We start from the raw sequence: 17989 nt of genomic DNA on the forward strand, positions 1-17989 counted from the left end.
AAAGCACTGGGAGTGCTTTGGAGCTGCTGCTACTAAACAACCCCTACAATGTCAGTCGTGTTGAATCATGCAGGAATTTTAGATCTTACTCTGGGATAGCAAATACTTTTTGTGGGTATACAGAAATGATGTTAAGCAATCTGTGTACTCGGAAGGTCCAGAAAATTTTGATGAAGTGATAAATTGAGTCCATCTGTTCTGAAACGACTCCATTTATGATCTCAGCAGAACAATGTATTTTCCATTTCCTGCAGTTTTTAAAATCTTGTTATCTAATCCAACTTCCAGTGAAGACAATTCTTTTTAACAATCATTTTACTGGAAGATCTTTCTCCTCTCTCCTAAGAAATGGTCTGAACAGCCTGTGCACTGCTTCCATCTGAATGCTCCTATAATTCTGAGTGCTTTTGGACACTATGTCCGAAACAGGAACAGGAAGGCCAAGGTATGATTAGGTCCCTTGGCCAAGACTGCACATAAAAGTGTTGCAGGGCAGGGTTCAGAGGAGCAGAGTTCAGCTCACTTGCTGCACAGTCCTGTGCCTCAGGTAAGTAACCACTTCTCCAGCTGTATTCCTTACCGTCTCATATTGCTGAAACTGGATTTAAATTCCTTTCCAAAATTCAACCTGAAATCATCCTAATGGCTGGGCAGTCTCAGACAACACATCCTTTCCTCTTTTCCCAGCAATGCTGGAACAGGAGCTCAGAGAGTCACAGAAAGCTGTCGTGCTTGTGCTGCGCTGCTGCTCCGTCTGAGAGTCAATTGAAGCATATCCCTCATTGAAGCCTACAGAGAGGGGAGAGCACCAGCTGGCTGGCAGGACACAAATACAAACTGTATTTAGTTACTAAGGTGTTATTGCAGCAATGGTACGTCCATGGATGACTAACATGTGGCTGTAGCTGCAGGTAGCCAGGCACACACCTGCCTGCCATGGGCTGTGTGCGGTTGCCAGTGACTAACAGCTCACCAGATAAGCTTAATCCAAAAATCCATGGAAATCAGCATTTCTTTCTGCTGCCTCCAGTGAGCTTTGCACTGCACTTGACGTGTGGCAGAGCCAGGCTCCGTCAGAATTAGTGGCCATATGTTGGAGGATTGATGCTCTGAGGAGTCACTGCCAGCCCAGTGGGACTCCCAGGGAGCAGCCTGGGGACCCCGGTGCCGTGGGGCGATGGGATCCCGGTACCGTGGGGCAATGGGAGTCCCCCGGTGCCGTGGGGCAATGGGAGTCCCCCGGTGCCGTGGGGCAATGGGAGTCTCCCGGTGCCGTGGGGCAATGGGAGTCCCCCGGTGCCGTGGGGCAATGGGAGTCTCCCGGTGCCGTGGGGTCCCTCAGGTGCCTGCTCAGCTCCCTTGTCCCCGAGTGCAGCCTGGCTGTGACCGGGCTGGGAGCCCTGCCAGAACCATCACAGCAGTGGCCCGATGTAACAAAACTGCCCGCAAACTTTTGTACTTTTCAGAGTGGCGGGCAGAAATCTGTTTCCACCGCTGTACAGAGTGAACGCTGCTGGGGGACACACGGACCCCCCGAGCTGTGCGGGACGGGGCAGAGCTGGGGGGAAGCCCCTCACGATAGGGGGGAGCCCCTCGGGCGGTCCCCCGGAGGTGCCGGCGGCGCTCCCCGTGCAGATCAGAGGCAGAGCCGGAGCAGTGGCAGAGGCAGGAGGGGCGATGCCGCCGCGGTCCCGCCCTCGGCGCGCCGGGGAGGCTCCGCGGGCCCCAGAGACACCTCGGGCGGCAGGAGGAGGAGGAGGAGGAGGAGGAGGAGGAGGAGCAGAGCCGGGTGCCAGCCCCGGCCCCAGCCCCGACCCGCCGCCTGCTGCTGCTCCTTCGGCCGCAGGTGAGACCGGCGCGGGGCGGGCGGTGCCCCCGGAGGGCTCGGGGGTCGCGCTGCGCGCACATGGAGAGTGGAAGGCTCGATAGGGTTCCCGTGTGATGGTTATTTACTGCCTCGTATGATACCAGTTGATACACTCGGGGGCAGCAAACAAATGTTGAGGCCCATAAGCGTTTCCTCCAAGTTTATTTTGCTGAGAAAAGGCGGGTTTGGTAAAGCTGCGAGTGTTGGCACATGAATGGAGAAGCTGGGGGATGTCTTTTGCGCTCACAAGCCAAAAGCTGGCTTGTTTTTAGTGGAGGGTATTTCAGATCCTTTTGGGATTGCACTTTTTAAACACAATAGGGCTTTAAACTGCTGAAGGAGGTACTTAAATACCAGTGGGAGCTTGAAATATCAGCACAAGTTTGGTTTGTGTCTTTTTGCAGAAGTTGGTTTTACTGCTGAATAGCTAAGTTATTTCTATTCTCCAGGGGATGTGTTATGGCATTTTTGTAACAAGTGTTTATAAAGGGGCTAAAACACTTTAAAACACGTACTACAGAGTTGGATCACTATTGCTGGGATCTGGTGTGTGGCAGGTGAAGGGTATCCTGGGACAGGGACATGTCATCACCAGCGACCCAGGATATGCTCAACTCTGTTAAGCCTGAGACTTGTGCCATTAGCAGTAAGGATATGGTCAGCACAAGTGCTGAGAACTGGACAGAGACACTTTGAAACCGCTTTTGGACACGCAAAGTAAATATGCAGTGTAATGTTTGAATTTGGTTCAGCATAGAAGTCTGTTTTTTTCCCATCAGATATGTTATATTTTATTTGTATTACTGAGAGCCTGCCACGTTTGGTTGTGGCCCAAGACCATGCTAAGTGCTGTGCAAATACAAGGTAGGGAAAATCCACACAAATGCACTTAAAAACTTTGGATTTGAGTCTGAAGTGGTTGAGATTTATTATAGGAAATAAAGCATGTGGGCACTGCAATATGAAAATTTCTTCATAGTGGGAAATAGGCTGTAAATGTACCATTAGTGACCTTACTGTTTTCTGATGAGATTCATGATGGAAGGGTTTCGGAGGTGGTAGTTTTTTTGTGTTTTTGTTTAATGGAAAAGAAGGAGCTGGGAATTTCTAAAAGGAACTCACCTCAAAAAAAAAGAAAAAAAAAAGATACAAACCTGTTTACTTTATGTCTAAAAAGGAAAATTACTATAAAGAAATTCTGTAGCTATTATACATTTTGAAGACTGATAAGAATAATTTCCAATACTATTTTTAAGCATTCAAGATTCCAGGAGAGCAAGAGAAAAATTCCAGAAAAATTAATGCTTGTGTCTGGGTAAAAAGTAAATAAATTTTTGGTTTGTTTAGGTATCCTGATCTTTCAAATGCCTAAGTCCTGATCTGAAAGGACTTTTATGATCCCCTGTAGGTGGAAAAAGAATGTGTTGAAGGTGTATAGTACAACCTGTGATACCATGCACTCATGGTATGTTTGTGGTTGGAGTGAAAAAAGTCTTCATTGCAGTGGGTGACATTAAAAACAGTATTTGCCAAAGTCACCACACCTTGACAGTTTTGTCCTATCCCGAAGTGTGGAACAGAAATGAGGGGTACATGGAATACCTCTCTGAAAACACTAAGCCAATAGGGATTTCTAATGACCATTACAGCGTGTTAGTTTTGCTTCCAGAAGCCATTAGTGACAGTAATTAGGGTCATTGGGGGTTCTTCTAAAGAAGCCATTAAACTTCTTAAGTTTTTCTTAATGAAGCTAATGTCAACACAATTAAGAGTAAACAAGGGAGAGACTTCATTCCCTAATGTATGTGGGTATGGCTTGTGCTAAGTGAAAGAGCAGGTGCTGGTTGAGACCTAATTAGATTAAGGTGTAAGCCTTGGGATGATGATCCCTGTTTTCTGCTAAGGTGGGTATTTGTGTAATTGCCAGTTGCTCTTAGTTTAAAAAAATAGAAAAACACAGTATTCCCTATGGAATTACAATGAAATCTCTAAATTGAAAACTTAGATTTATTCTTGTGTTACACCTTTGACTTGGGCTTAACGTTACAGAATTTATCAAAGTTACTTGTTCTGATTTTAATTTATTATGAAGTCTGTAAAATATAGGGTGAAATACTTCACCCAGTTATTGTTCCCTCAGTCTTATAGTTTGTGTTGAAGCTACGTTTTATCTTTCTGAAAAAGGATCCAGACTACCTGGATTTGATTCAGATTAATGCAATGCACTCAGCATCTGCAAAGCTTCTGTTGCAATGACACATTGCAAGTGTCATTTGGGATTTTTCTGTATAGAAATACGTGCGGTTTAGTGTAAATCCAGGAGTGTTTTATTGTCCTCGGCAGTCAGGCTGGGGCTGGGTGTGTAGGAGCAGCTGGGCAGGAATGGGATGTGCTGTGAGTGCCACGGGCTCCAGACCTTCCTGGAACCAACACGGCTTTTCAGACCTGCTTGAGCCAAAGATGTCTTTCCTTTCCTAATAAAACCGGTCAATATTACAGCTTTGAGGTGCAGTCTCTCTAAAGCACCATTTGAGGAGCTAACCTGTTCTTTCAAAGGCTGAATACCACATAAAGAGGGAGATAAGCTATTAAACTAGCACCTGCAAAGTTTCGAGATGGTTATTTGCTAAACTGACAGGATGTTACAGTGTGAAATAGTTTGTAAGCACTGTGCAGTTAAATCATCTTGTTTTACAATAAGGAAGTGCAACTTCTTCCTCAGGCCATTAGAGCAGACTTCGGGAAGAGTCTGTCTTGTGTTTGCAAAAATAATGAGTTCTATATTTTACATTTTGAGAATAGTAAATAGTAAGATATAGATCTTAGATTTTCTCCTACTCTTACAAAACCAGAACGTTTTCATCTGGAAGAAAAAATTAGGAGTTTTACAACACTCTTATCTCATAAGAAAAATCATTATTGTTATCTCCAGAGACTTGGAAATCACTTTAAATAACTGTTATTGCTTGCCTTTCACCTCTAACAGCATCCTGTCTCCCTGAGGCTCCTCGAATAGGATCCAGGCTCTGTCTTGGGGTGCTGAGTAGCAGGGTAGTCCATACATGCAGCCAGGGGGACAGCCATACATTGGATCTTTCCTTTGGAAGTGTTTTTCTTTGCTTAATAATAACATATGATGTTTCCTGCACACCACGTGTAGGCTGTCTGCTGCTGAACATTACCTCTTCAGTTAATGAAATGAGGGTGTAAAAAAATGTAAAAAGTGGAATGATTTTGTCTAGGTTACTCAAAGATAAACAGCAGAATTTAAGTAGAACTTGGGGCTGCTGTTCCTTTTCTAACCTAAGCATTGCTTTAGCTCAGTACCTTGGAATTATGACGTGTGTCAAAATGTGCCCTTCAAACAGCTTTGTTTTGTGTAGTCTCTTTTCAGTAGCACTTTTATAAAAAATAAACAAACCTCCTCCTCTGTACCAGCCAAGCTGCTGGTTTGATTTCTGCAGCACAGGTCCTGCAGTTTGGAGGCTTCAGGTCTGTTGGTGCTTTAAAGAAGAAACAAAGTCAAAGCTGGCTCTCCTGTGGCAGCGGGGCTTTATACACTGCTTTTCCTAAGAGCTTCCTTCACAGCTAATGGCCAAAACGCTCCTCTCTTTACAGCTCTTCTGTAATCCTCTCTTCAGCATTAAAAGTAGCTTCTGGTCTGTAATTAGAGAGAAGGAACCAAGAGAGTGAGTTTAACTTCTGTCTCTGGGCACAAAACTAAGGTGAATAAGCAATGATTCTAGTTAAAAACAGAAATAACGAAGATTACCAAGGCTGCAAGTGGTGTAAGTCAGAGAAAGGGGACCAGTTTCTTTGAGCAGAGCTGGCTGTTTCTGGCAGCTCTCCCGTGTGTGCTGTTCACTGCAGGGTCTGTTTGCTCTGCTCAGGTTGCTGCTGGGGCCTTTGGCCAAGTGAAGGAGGTGATTCTCAGCCTCATTCCCCAGTATATTTGTCATGCAAGTTGTCATTCAGCCCACAACAAAAGCAATGTATTTTTTTTGACGTGTTCAGCAAGAATAGCAGTAAATTACGTTTACTTAAATAATGCTGCCTTGTAAATGGCTTGTTATAAAGCCACAAGTATAGTCTCAGAATCAATACAAAAATGCTTTAAAGGGCTTTCATAAAGTTGTCAGATCTTGAGACTGTATGCTTTATTTCAAGGAAGGAGACAGCATAGTAAGTGTTTTATAGATAGACAAAAGTAGAAATAGTTTACCTGTGATTTATAATTTTGGGTTTAGGTTGTTACTTTTCACTCCATGAGCTTTTATTATGACTAATAATGATAAGTTAGCATTTCAATTACTTGAATAAAATATTGCAGCAAGATGCTCTTCATTTATAATATAACTTGGGTTTTAGTCAATATTTACTTATTTGCTTAATGTCCAGTCTGGGACATTTTCTGCTTTATTTATATAAAAATATACATTCATTCTGGGGGTTCTTTGAAAGAACTAGTTGATCAAACCACTTAGCAGTGACTAATTCTTACTTGAATATTGTTTTCCATCCAAGTAACCGAAATGGTGAGGGAACGAGCGTTCCACTAGGATGACAGAGCACATGGAAGGGCTGGGCAAGGAATGCAGCTGGGAAGGAGCTCACAAAGGTGGATTGGGACAGACTGAGCTCACTGAGGGTTATTCAAACTCAGCTGAAATTAATGGAAATGGGTGATAAAGCCCTGATCACTTAAATGCCAGATATTCTTAGCATCTGGCTCATGTCAGGCTGAGCCCATCTGCTGCGGTGTTTCAGGCAGGACCTGCTTGCTCAAATAAGCTCACACTTAGTCAGGCTGTGGGGAAAAACCCAGATTGGGTCAAGCTGAGAGAGGATGAACTTTGAACTGGAGCTTTTTCTGTGTGCTTTTCTCTTATTCCCTGTTATTGCTACTGAGCACACGTAGGAATAAATCAAAGAAGTCTCAGTAGCAGAAGAGAATTTTGGTTTCAATTTTCTCATTTGAAAGGAAGTTGGGGTGCCACTACCAGACCTTTTTCCCTCCTGATACTCTGCCTGACCTTCTGCTCCTCCTTTGCTGGCAGTTTCAGCTGTGAAGATGACAGGTATTTCAATGCCAAGGAAACAAATATTTATATATTTGTGAGATACATGTTTGTTGGAATAAACCGATATAACAGAAAATATGTTAAAATGTATCAGCAATGCCTACATACATTTAATCAGGAATTCAGTTTTGAGGTTAAAGTTTATCTTCTAGATTTTACATAGCTATGAGTCACTTTGTATTTTTGTGAGCAGATTGAGTTTTGGGGGTTTTGGGCCCAATTTTACTCTGTTATGAAGTATCCACTTTGTTAATGAATGTAATGATTTTTCTTTTTTTTCCAGTAAGGTCTTGTGTGTGTACAGGAGGGCACAGCCTCTTTTGGGAACATCCTGGGAGCTTTAAAACCCTTTCTGCTCACTTGTTATGTGGTAATGACTAATGATGTTTGGGTAAAAAAAGTGGTTTTTTCTCTAGAAATATATGACTTTGACTATGAGCACAGAAGTAAGAGCACTGAAGGCTGTGATTTTTGTGGTGCAGCTAAGCTGGCTCAAGGAGCAGCTGTCACTAAAAGCCAGCAGCTCTGTTCACTTCCTGCCCCTGTGCTTCCACCCCGCCCTGGAGTCAGCACTGGTGCTCATCTGACCTGCTGCAGAGATGATTCATGAAGCTAAATGGACAAAACGCAGATTTTTTTTCATAGGATAAGCATTTTTTAAGTATTTTTTTTTTCCTTTGTAGGAACAGAACAACCAGGTTAGAGGAAGTGGTCAGAACATGTTACTGAACTTCTAGAGAAACAGGGAGGGACAATTCCCTCCCCATCAGTGGTGGCTGTACTGTAAAATTGGGCTCCTGGTAATCCAAGTAGTAACATACTTCTGAAACTTCTGGAAAAGTGACCTCTGTTTTGGTAGGAGGTATTGCCAGTTGAATTGTTATCCCAATTTCAGTATTTCTTAAGAGTGAGCTCTGTTCCTCTGTTTTATTTGTACAGCAGGAAATGAATGTAAAAATATTTCACTGTAGTACTTTTGAAAACTATTTTTTTTGTCAAGTTCCTGAGGAGTATCCTGTTTTGAATTTAGTAGTTTTTACTTTTTACTTTTAGACTGCTAATTGTAACAATTACAAGCCCCCCACTCCCTCCTCCCTGAGGATGCTGCACTTTTAAAATAAGGCAGAAGATGATTTGCAGGTCTACAGCAACAATTGAGTTGATGTATGCTGTGGTTTGCTTGTGTAGTGTTGCTGCACATTAGATAATAACACAAAATTCACTTGGGGAGGTACTCAAAGCTAGGAGTTGCTCTGAAAAAGTGAGAACTTGATTTGATAACAGTACGAACACCATATTTAGCTTTCAAAGAAATAGGAAAAACCCAGTGTAGTTACTTGGTAAAAACAGTTTGATGCAGTTTTTACAGTGCTGCAAAAGGCGAAATTCCACACAGGCTGTTTTATTTTCCCCAGTGAGCTGATGTGTTGATTGCTTGCATGTTCAGAGCTCACTTGTGGAGTTGTAGAACATGATTCAGTGACACAAGCTGTCAGTCTGAGCAGAGCTGCATGTGGGTGTTAATTGCTTCTGGTCAGGTGCAGACCAATTATTTAATGATCTTGTTAGATAAAGGAGATTAAATTGCCATTTATGAATAGTATATTGGGAGTATAAAGTGGGAAGTTTTGCTTTTCAAAGTTCTGGGCAGTTTTAAGCAAGAAATAAGAGTTGCTCTTTTCTTATTAACTCTGTATTCCATAACCATTTGTCAAGCATGTTTACACAGGGAGTTTGGATCTCGTTGTTGCTGAACTGTTTTATCAAAGTAGCATTAAACACTTGTTTTCCCATGTTCAATTAATTTCTGTCCTACTTTTATGCAGGCAGTTGTATTTGTTTTAACTGCATTGTTCATGGTTAGGCTTTTCCTGGAGTTCTCTGCTGCCAATAAAAGCATGTATATGTAAAGATACATAAACATTTCTTGGTATAAATAAAGAAAACTAACTAAAGCATCAGTTCTGAAGGCCACAGAATCCAAAATATTGTGCTGGGGTTTTTTTATCTTTCTGAATGGCAGCTTCATCATATTCTGTGTCTCAGTATCCCAAGCATCATTCATTTTTTTTAAGAAGCAGTGGCCAAAAAACCCCCTGAACAACCAACTTACTGCTTGTTGGTAGGTGTGAGGAGTGTTGATTGTAGAAAGTATGGAAACTCTGGGAACTGGAAAGCCATCAATCAATTATTGCAGTTTTTGCATGCTATAAAACTGTTCTCATTAGAAACTGAAGGGTTTTCAAGAGGTGAAAAAAGTGAGGTCAGGGGGAGGAGGAAGGGTTTCTTTAACTGTGCACTGCCCTCGCAGAAATGAGATGGGTTGCAGGCACAGGAGACCTAATTATATTGTGTTATTATTGCATAATGATACTACAGTGGACTTGGGAAGTACTTGCCCTGATCCAGAGTCAGGCTTGGGTTAGTGCCATTGAAGGGAGGGGATTTTAGAGATACCAGAAGGGAGAAAGCAGTGTATGTCTTCTGGGTACCTGGTGTATTTTAAAAGCACTTCTGAAGGCAGCTGCCTAGCACATTGGAAATCAGGTTGTCCAGAAGTACTTTTTAATTGCTGTAACCTGAACTGTGCTGTCAGAGCAGGGGCCTGGCAGTGGGCAGGGGAAGTGTGCTGGTTCTGAGTGGGGAACAACTCCACTGCTCTTTCCAGCCTCGTGGTCAAATTTTAATAAGTTCTCTTTTTGTATGCACGTTAGTGATGGTATCACCCTGATTCGTGCCTTCTTTGCAAGACACCAGCCAGCTGTATTTGTGTCCACCCCATATGCAAGTGCTTTAAGCACCTCAGGGCTCTGGGTGCTGCCTCTCTGCACCCACTCACTGAGTCTGGACTTGGGAACAAATGCCCAGGACATTAAAATCAGTTCTGACTGTCTTTTTGAAGTAAACAAACTTTTCTGGAGTCCCATGAGGTAGAAATACTTAACTCTTGGAGGCATGAGATAGCTGACAGTCACAAAGACATAGAGCTAGTAGTGGGGGGAATTTTTAAAGAAGTTTTCCAGGTGATGATAGTGATTGCTGGTCAGTGCAAAACAACCTACACAGCATGCTGCTCCCTGAATCTTTCTTCTTTGAAGTGTTCTTTAGGATTTGGTCAATGCTTCCCAGGGTTCCCATATCCCTGTTCCTGTACTTGACACCCCCAGCATGGGCTTTTCTTTCTCTGTGAGGAGGATCCAAGCAGCCTTTGATTCGTGTTCCCTGTGCTGCTGTGTGACCCTCTGGCCAGTCACAGACCCTTGGGTGGTCTGTTGCATGGTTACCATACAATTTGAGTTCAGACCTGAAAAACTGGTTTTAAAATGCACCAACCACGTGTTCTGCTGGGGAGCAGCCAGGTGACTGTGGATGAGCTTTGGTGGTGTCTTACTCGGCAGAGGAGGCTGAGTGCTGCTCCTTCCCCGGTGCGGTGCCATCCAGCCAGCCAGCCCTTCCCGTGTCCCCTTGTCACACGAGGGGCTGTTATGTTTAAAGAGCTTTAGTAATGCCCAGGCAAACTTCAGATATGTGTTGGCTCCTGTGACAACCCCGAGGAATTTGTGATTACAGAGCAGAGCTGCTTGTGATAGCAGAGTTTCCTCACCTCCCCCAGCAGCGCACAAGTATTTTCTGATATAAATGTATATTCTTACACTAGAGGAGCAACATGGTCATTATGGCCACACTAGTTTTTAGACAATAACCTAAGAGGGTGGCTGCACAAAATGTTGTCAGGGAGCAAGTTAAAATGCCTTAGTTATTACCTGTGTATACTGTTATCCAACATGAGCTAAATGTGAGACAAATTACTCTGCTTTTCTTTACGGGAGGCTGTCAGTTTGTACATTGGCAGTTACCATGGGAAATTTTACGTGCTATTAATCCTCATGTTTTAATTGATCTGCTGATAATTTGTTTGCGTAGCTAGGTAGGTAGTTTTCTTTGCCATGGTAGCCTTTAAAAAAATCTTTAAAATATGGATAATTTGATAATTTGGACAGACCATTTGTAGCATGCACAGGGTATTGTGTGCCTTTTTATTGGAAGTAAAACCTGATTCAGAATGATCTCAAGATGTAGTTTTCTCTAGTTCTAACCTGCTTGAGATGATTGCTTGTATTCCTATAAACTATTCATTAATTGCTAATTCCTTTCTATGTTGCCATATAGCTAATAGCATGGAACATAGGCAACAGTGAGTTTTTTCACCTGCCCTTTCTCTTTTTTTTAAAAAGTCTTTTATTAGTAAAATGACAGCAACCTGAGGGGTTACTGCACCTTCCTTGCAGCAGTGCCAAACATAGCTTTTGGTTATAAATTGTTTACAAAAAGAAAAAAGCCTGTCAGAACTGTGTGCTGCCTTCTCACTTCTCTTATGAATTTTTATCATCTTTTGGCCCAAAGTAAGTTTTTCTCTGCAGTCAAATACTAGAAGCTTTCTTTAAAACAGTTTTGTGATTTAGGATCCACTAATAATGTCTGCTAACATTAATATTCTGATAAAACACTAATGCTGTGTTAGTGGGCTTAAACATTCTTTTATCTTCCTTCCTGTCTTAATGGAGAAGTCAGCAAACTTTTAAACACTTTTTTAGGACCATTAGTTTCTTACATATGTTTCTCAATAATTTCAAGCATACTAGTTGAGGAAATACATGGGGAAGATTATATGCTCTGTTTCTGGACTGTGCCACAGGGCTTTGTATTGATGCAGTTACCTTGGGTTTGTACTTGTTTGTGCAAGAGACTAATTTCTGGCCAGAACTAGACATGCTGCCTGGTCAAATTCAGAGTACTGACACAAATATCTGCCTTTATTGATGAGCTTCCTGGCTGTTCTTTTGTTTGACTTCTGCCAGAGTGAGAATCTGCCTTTTCTTCTTCGGGATTTCTTGACCCGCAGTCTTGAGTTCCTTGATGCGTCATTCACTGAATCATCGCTGTTCCTCACACTGACCTCCTCTTGATCCTTTCTGTAGGGTCATAAAACCAGGGCAAACGGAGACAATCACCCTAGGGCTCAGAGGGGGAGCCAGAGCTGCTCCCTGGCTGCACGGGGGGAGCCCCACTCGTGTCTGGTCCGTGTCTGCTTTTGGGGGGTCACTCGTGCATGGCCCTGTCAGTGTCCCCTGGGAAACACGGCTTTGTGCTGACATACAGATTCCTCTCAGCCAAAGGAGGAAATGTTCAAGGAAATTGATAAAAATCTAACACCACGTAGAAAAATTGATGCATTATTTATTATATTTGCTGTCATGAATATCTTTTTCTGCAAAATCTTAAGTTTTAGTTTATTGTGGTTGATTTGAGTCCTTGCTTTATGTTCACAGTACAGATTTATTTCCAGCCATGATGTTGATAAAGTGGACATCTGGTATTCATAGTACATGTAAAATCTCTCTTATATGTAGGTTGTTTGATATGCAGCTTTGATTTTACTTTATTTTGCTTCTTTTCTTTGTCATTCTGTCTAGGAAATCAACATTTCATAAGTCAGTGGTTTGGGTGGGGAGTTCAGTGAATGTTGGTTTCCATATTCATCATATTTAGACAGTACCTAGTGACTAAATATAAAAGCTTGTCTTGATGTTTTCTTAATTTGTGCTTGACGTCTGCAGCTGACAGTGTACAATGTTTCCCAATGGGACACTTTTTTTCTTTTACCCCACTGATTTTCTTTGAACGTCACTTGAACTTTTGCACATTTCTTGCAGATCTGCTGTCTCCCCCACAAACCTTTTTTAAACTCCACCTAAAGCTGGGAGCTTGTGTGAAAGACAGAAAGCTTTTTCTATGCTTGTCACTAAACACTTTCAGTGTCTTTTTGTAAAAATGCTGTGGAGCAGTTAGAGTGTTTTGAGACCTAAGTTTTGACTGCTTATAATGAAATTCAACTTATTTCATCATCTGGGGTTTCTTTGAGCTTATATATGTTTATAGGTATATTTAGCAAATAGACAGTGATGCAATTATTAGTATAGTCCAATGTATATGTGCCTGAATACAGTAATTGCTAACAGTCATTTTAAGGAGTGGATTTAAACAAAAATACCTACCAGACATTTTTACTTACATTTTATTCCTTCCCTTCCTTGTTCTAGATCTGTATGCTTAGGCTTAGCATGGTGATAAAGTAGTAGAAGTTCAGGTGTAAACCACTATTTTATGATTTAAATGAATGTTACGGCATTTTTATGTCTGTGTGTAATATGCAGAGTACCTAGAAATGTAGATTTGCCTGTTTTATGCGCAGGTAAAGTCACCGAAAGGTTGTATATGGCTTATGATTTTCTTTACCCTGAAACACTTGGATGTTAGTTCCTGGATGAAGTGGGCTGACCCAGTGATAAATATGAATATGAGGTTTGTCATATTGTGCATTGTATTGTATTTCAGTGGTATCTCCTTCATTTGTTGAAATTAATTTAAAACCAATAAAAATGAGTGAAGTGTTAGTGTGTGGGGTTTGTATTTGTAAATATCTGCAGATTGTGTTACATCAGAAACACTCTACAAATGTAAATGTTTGGCTTTTTCTTTCTCACTGTGAATTTTGAGGCTGGTAATCAAATGCAGGAAATACTTGGTTTGGAGATTAGCCTCTGAAAGGTGTGCAAGATAAAAAACATTATAGAAGCTGCAAATTGGTCACAACTGATTTATATCTTTTCAGTTTGTGTGCTTAAATCCCTTCTGTCTAAAAGAGTGAGCTAAACTTTTCAAATAGTTCTTTTTATCTGTAAAGCCCCTTAATTCTTCCTCACCTATTTCCTGCTCTTGAATGCAGATCCTTTTGGTGTATATCTTGCCATGCAAAAATTTTAAGTTGGAAGGGAAAAGCACTTTTTTTTCCTCCGTGTGAAATGACTGGATTTTTAGGTAGCAAACTTGAAGTGTGTTTACTGGTGGAAGCATAAACCTGGCAGTCAAAAGATGTGAGTGGTGCTCACAGGGTGATTCTAGCAAGTCTGATTTATTTCTGGCTTTTTCATTCTGTGAAATGTTGATAGAAATAAGAGTACATAAGGTCTTACTTACTCATCCTGGAAGCTCCCAGACAGAAGTGGAAAGCATTCTGGACATTAACAATAATTTGGCTGCTGGAAGTTGCCCAAAGTACTGGCAATGCGTTCCTGCTCTTACTGAAAAATAAAGTAGCAGTTCTCCTTTCTGTCATAAGTGTATTTGTGTTTGGATCCTGCTCAGCAGCCTGTTGTGAAAGTCATCACTTCTAATAACACAGTGCCCCAGGGACCTCCACAGGGCATTGACGGGCTCAGGACTGACTCAGAGCCAAAATCGTTGACACTGCTCATCTAGAAAAATGATGCAATTACAACTCCCCTCCCCGCTCTGGGAAAGCATCTTGGATCTCCTCATTCAGTTTTCAGAGGTGGGGTGAGCCAATCTGACTGGGTGAGTCTTCCCTGCTTGCATGCATTTATCCATCCCTGTTCTTTACAGTCTTGACTATTTCCTGCAGGTTACAGTCTGTGCATAACTGAACTATTAATGGCTTTTATCATGTGTTAAAATAAAGAATTTCAGACCTCCCTCACTACTTGCTTGGTGCTAAAGGCATTGAGAGGTCTGTTTTCCTCTGAGAAGCTGATCTCTTGTGTTCCTGGCTCTTGCCTAGCATCTCTCTGGGCTGTTCCTCATCTTGGGGCACATGTGGGAGCACAGTTCCTCCCTGTGACGGCTGCAGCAGCATTTTTAGGTTAAGGATCACGTTCCTGCTGTCACCTCGTTGTTCTGCCTCTGCTCTGCAGCCAACTGCTGTCAGCTGTGCTGGCTGAGCTGCCCTGAGAGCTGCTGCACACCATCACTGATCCTGTCTGCCTCTTGGGCACAGAGAAACAAAACCTAGGAGAGGCAAATGGTTATGGTAGTCTTAGAAACAGTGACATGCACATACTGAAAGACAGATGTGGCAACAAGATCGGAATAAGTGGTGGGGAGGAAAAGGGAAGAGGAGGAGAAACTTGTTGAGCAAATATTACTGTAGACGCCCCTGTTGTGGAGCCAGAGCCAGGATCTGTGGGTTTATTTCTCTAAAAGGAACAGCAGAGCTTCCTGTTTCTGTTCATTAAACTGACCTAACTCTGCGTGTAGGGAGGATGGAGATTTATGAGTAGGTTTGCCCTGGCTGCTGAAGATGCTGTGTGCGGCTGAGCACAGCCCAGACACGTCCCGTTGCAGCGGGTCCTGCCCGGTGTGTCCCTGCTCGGGCAGGTGCGGAGCTGGACCTCGGCGATAAGGAAGGGATGGCAGTGGTGTCAGCTTCTGCTGCACCTCAGAAACACTGCTGGTGTTTGAGCCGTGTGAAAGGAACCTCGTGATTTCATTGTCACGCCGTTGCTCAGAGATGCTGATTCCATTTGCTACTGAAAAACTGGCGTTAAAAGATCCCCCCTCATTTCTGTAAGTGAATTTACAGCACTGATTGCTGTGTTGTTTTTGTAACCACCATGTCTGTCAGTGGGAGCTGAAGCACAGGCATTCTGCTATCCTTAACATCATGCATTCTTATCTAATTATATATTTATTTTTGAAAATATAATGCTATTACACAATAACTTAATTATTATTTTATGTGATATTTAAAGCCCAGCATTGTGCTTCCTGCCACAGCTGAACAGACATTCTCCTCCAGGAATTATATGTTTCTGGAAGCATGAGAATAAAGTCCAGCAAAAGATTTAAGTGCCCACAAAGATGTTTACTGTAATGAATTGTTGTAGTCCAAATAAGCTTGGGACTGCTATATTCCTGAAATGTCTTATGAGTATTCACTTATTTTGTTGGCACCTTTTGTGGGTGGATTTTTGTGTTAGGTCAGTTTCTTTAGGAGAGAAGAAAGGGGATACCACACACTTGGAATCTGTCAGCAGAAAATCCATAGGAGGGATGAAAAAAAATTGATTTAAGTTCTTTCCTTTCAACACATGAGTTGTCCTTCTACAGGGGCTAAGGGCTTCAGAAGGTTTTGAGAATTTGTATGTTCACAAGATGGAAATATGGGATTACAAGGGAGAAAAATAGCTCTGGAATTTATTGTGATTTAACTACAGGATGTGGTTATTGAAATAACGTTCTTGGGCTTTTGGCAATAGTTGACTCTCAGGCCTGCTCTTAAACTGTACTGAACAACTTCAGTGAGAGTTAGAAGTAACCAGAATTTTGAACAGCTGACACTAATTAAATGGGTGATATGTGCCTCCACAGGAGCTCCCTGATCTAGCAGGGAAGAATTGACCAGTGAACTCAGTCTGGGTGCTCTTCCCAGATGTTCCTGAGGTGCTTCACAGCTGGGTGCTGGCTGAGCATTGCCTGTGTGTAACTGCTGGCTTTCTCCTTGGGGTTCTGTGCACAATGTGAGAGCTTTGAATCACGGTTATCTTTAAGAAACTACCAGCAGTTTGGATCTTCAGGCTATGGCTTATGTCCATTAGTAGCTCGTATTTTGTTGGAGCATAGTATTTACGAAAATTTCTTGTTTCCTTCCTCAACATCTGAGGATAAACTCAGGATGGATACGCTGTATAGTTCAATTACATTTTCATTGAAGGATATTGTTTTTTTCTCAGTTTTGAATGGTTACTTCCTAGATTATAATTTCTCAATTTTTGTCACTTTTATTTTTTTTTTTTAAATCTCATTATGCCATTTGATCTGATGGTGAATAGTTGATGTTGCACTATTAGTTTGGTGTATTTTCTATCTCCTTTAGTTGAATTAAGTTTCCTTAAAATTAATCACGGACTGTACTTGTTACATACACAGATGTTGTTGAGTACTTCTCTCTGCTCTAATACTCCAAACTTAAAACCAAGGAAACATCTGGAAAATAATAGGGGTGTTACTAATTTAACTTTTTTTTAATACTTTAGGGTTTTGTGGTTTATTCACTTTTGACCAGTTTTAGCTTGATAAGGTTCAGATAGTTTAAAAAATGAAAAAAAACCCCAAAGTAAATCTGTGCTGCAGGTGCAGCATTGATCCAGCAGCTCAATAACACACAAATAACAATTTGGTAGGTGTGAAAAGCTACTGCTGCTGTAGCAGCAAGGTGCAGGGCTCATAATGTAACTGGTTAAATGTTCTTCAGTCAAAATGAAAGCACCCCACAAGCTGTTGCTAGGGAAATAGGCGCCTGTGGTTAGTGTTGAATGCAGAGAGGCTTGTCTGTCTTGCAGATCAAAAATTGGCTCCAAGTACTTTGTGTATCACTTTACTGCCGGAAACTTGCTGCTTATCAGCAGACTGGTCTCTGTGCCTCTGAGGAACTTCAGTTACAAATACAGAGAAAACCTTTTTCTTTTTAAACTCTCTTCCCTTTACATTTTGATGTGGAGTACTTCTCCTGTGCATTATCTTTGTTTATAATGCATGTGTAGGACAGGAATATACAGTCTCCAGGACACTTCTAGGGAGCAGCACCTCCATCCCTCTGTCACTAAAAGAAACCTTGCATACGATTGTTTATCAAGGGCCCTGGACAAAATTATGTTTTTAGGCATAGCTAAAAAATTTTTAAAAAGCTAAAAGTCAGTGAAATTTTGGTAGCTTGGTATAGTCATTACATTAATTCTCTCCATCGCATTGTAATTCTCTAAGGTGGTTATAAGTGTGTAAGCACCTTCATAAACATGGGGTGACTTTTAAAAACTGCCACAGTTTACTTTTCTAAAAGGCATCATGATATTTCTGGGATGCTTTAACTATTCAACATCCTCCTTAAATGCTGCTCTCCAGATGACACTGATCCATTTCAAGGGAACATGCAGCATCTCTTGTGATTATCAGCAACTCATCCTTAATACTGGGTACATAACACAGTGAAAGTAAAGCAGCAGCTTGTTTAGGCATTCCAAACTGAACATGTAACAGGTTTAACAAAGTCTTATTTTTATCTGCCTTTGCGCATGCACAGGCACAGCAGATTCATATCTGCCTTTTCAGATGAACTCTCTGAGATACCTTGTGGCTTTTCCTCTCATCTCTCTCCAAGGCTGCCAAAAGCCTTTGTCAGGGTTTT

General features: G+C 41.8%; 1 protein-coding gene across 2 annotated transcripts in view; it reads left to right on the plus strand.

Moving 5' to 3' along the window:
• Nucleotides 1-1757: 1757 nt before the first annotated feature.
• The window catches only part of ADCY7 (adenylate cyclase 7), a 59533-nt gene continuing 43301 nt past the window's right edge, over nt 1758-17989 (plus strand). Inside the window, exon 1 of one of the 2 annotated variants that reach the window (XM_088171882.1) lies at nt 1758-1846. The gene's annotated coding sequence lies outside the window, so the exon portion shown is untranslated. Of the gene's footprint in view, nt 1847-15250; nt 15373-17989 lie in introns of those variants that run through there. The other variant, XM_014882721.2, reaches the window with a different exon arrangement.

The sequence above is a fragment of the Sturnus vulgaris genome, chromosome 12 (genome assembly GCF_052056855.1).
Source record: "Sturnus vulgaris isolate bStuVul1 chromosome 12, bStuVul1.hap1, whole genome shotgun sequence".
In the NCBI taxonomy this organism is placed as follows: Eukaryota; Metazoa; Chordata; class Aves; order Passeriformes; family Sturnidae; genus Sturnus; species Sturnus vulgaris.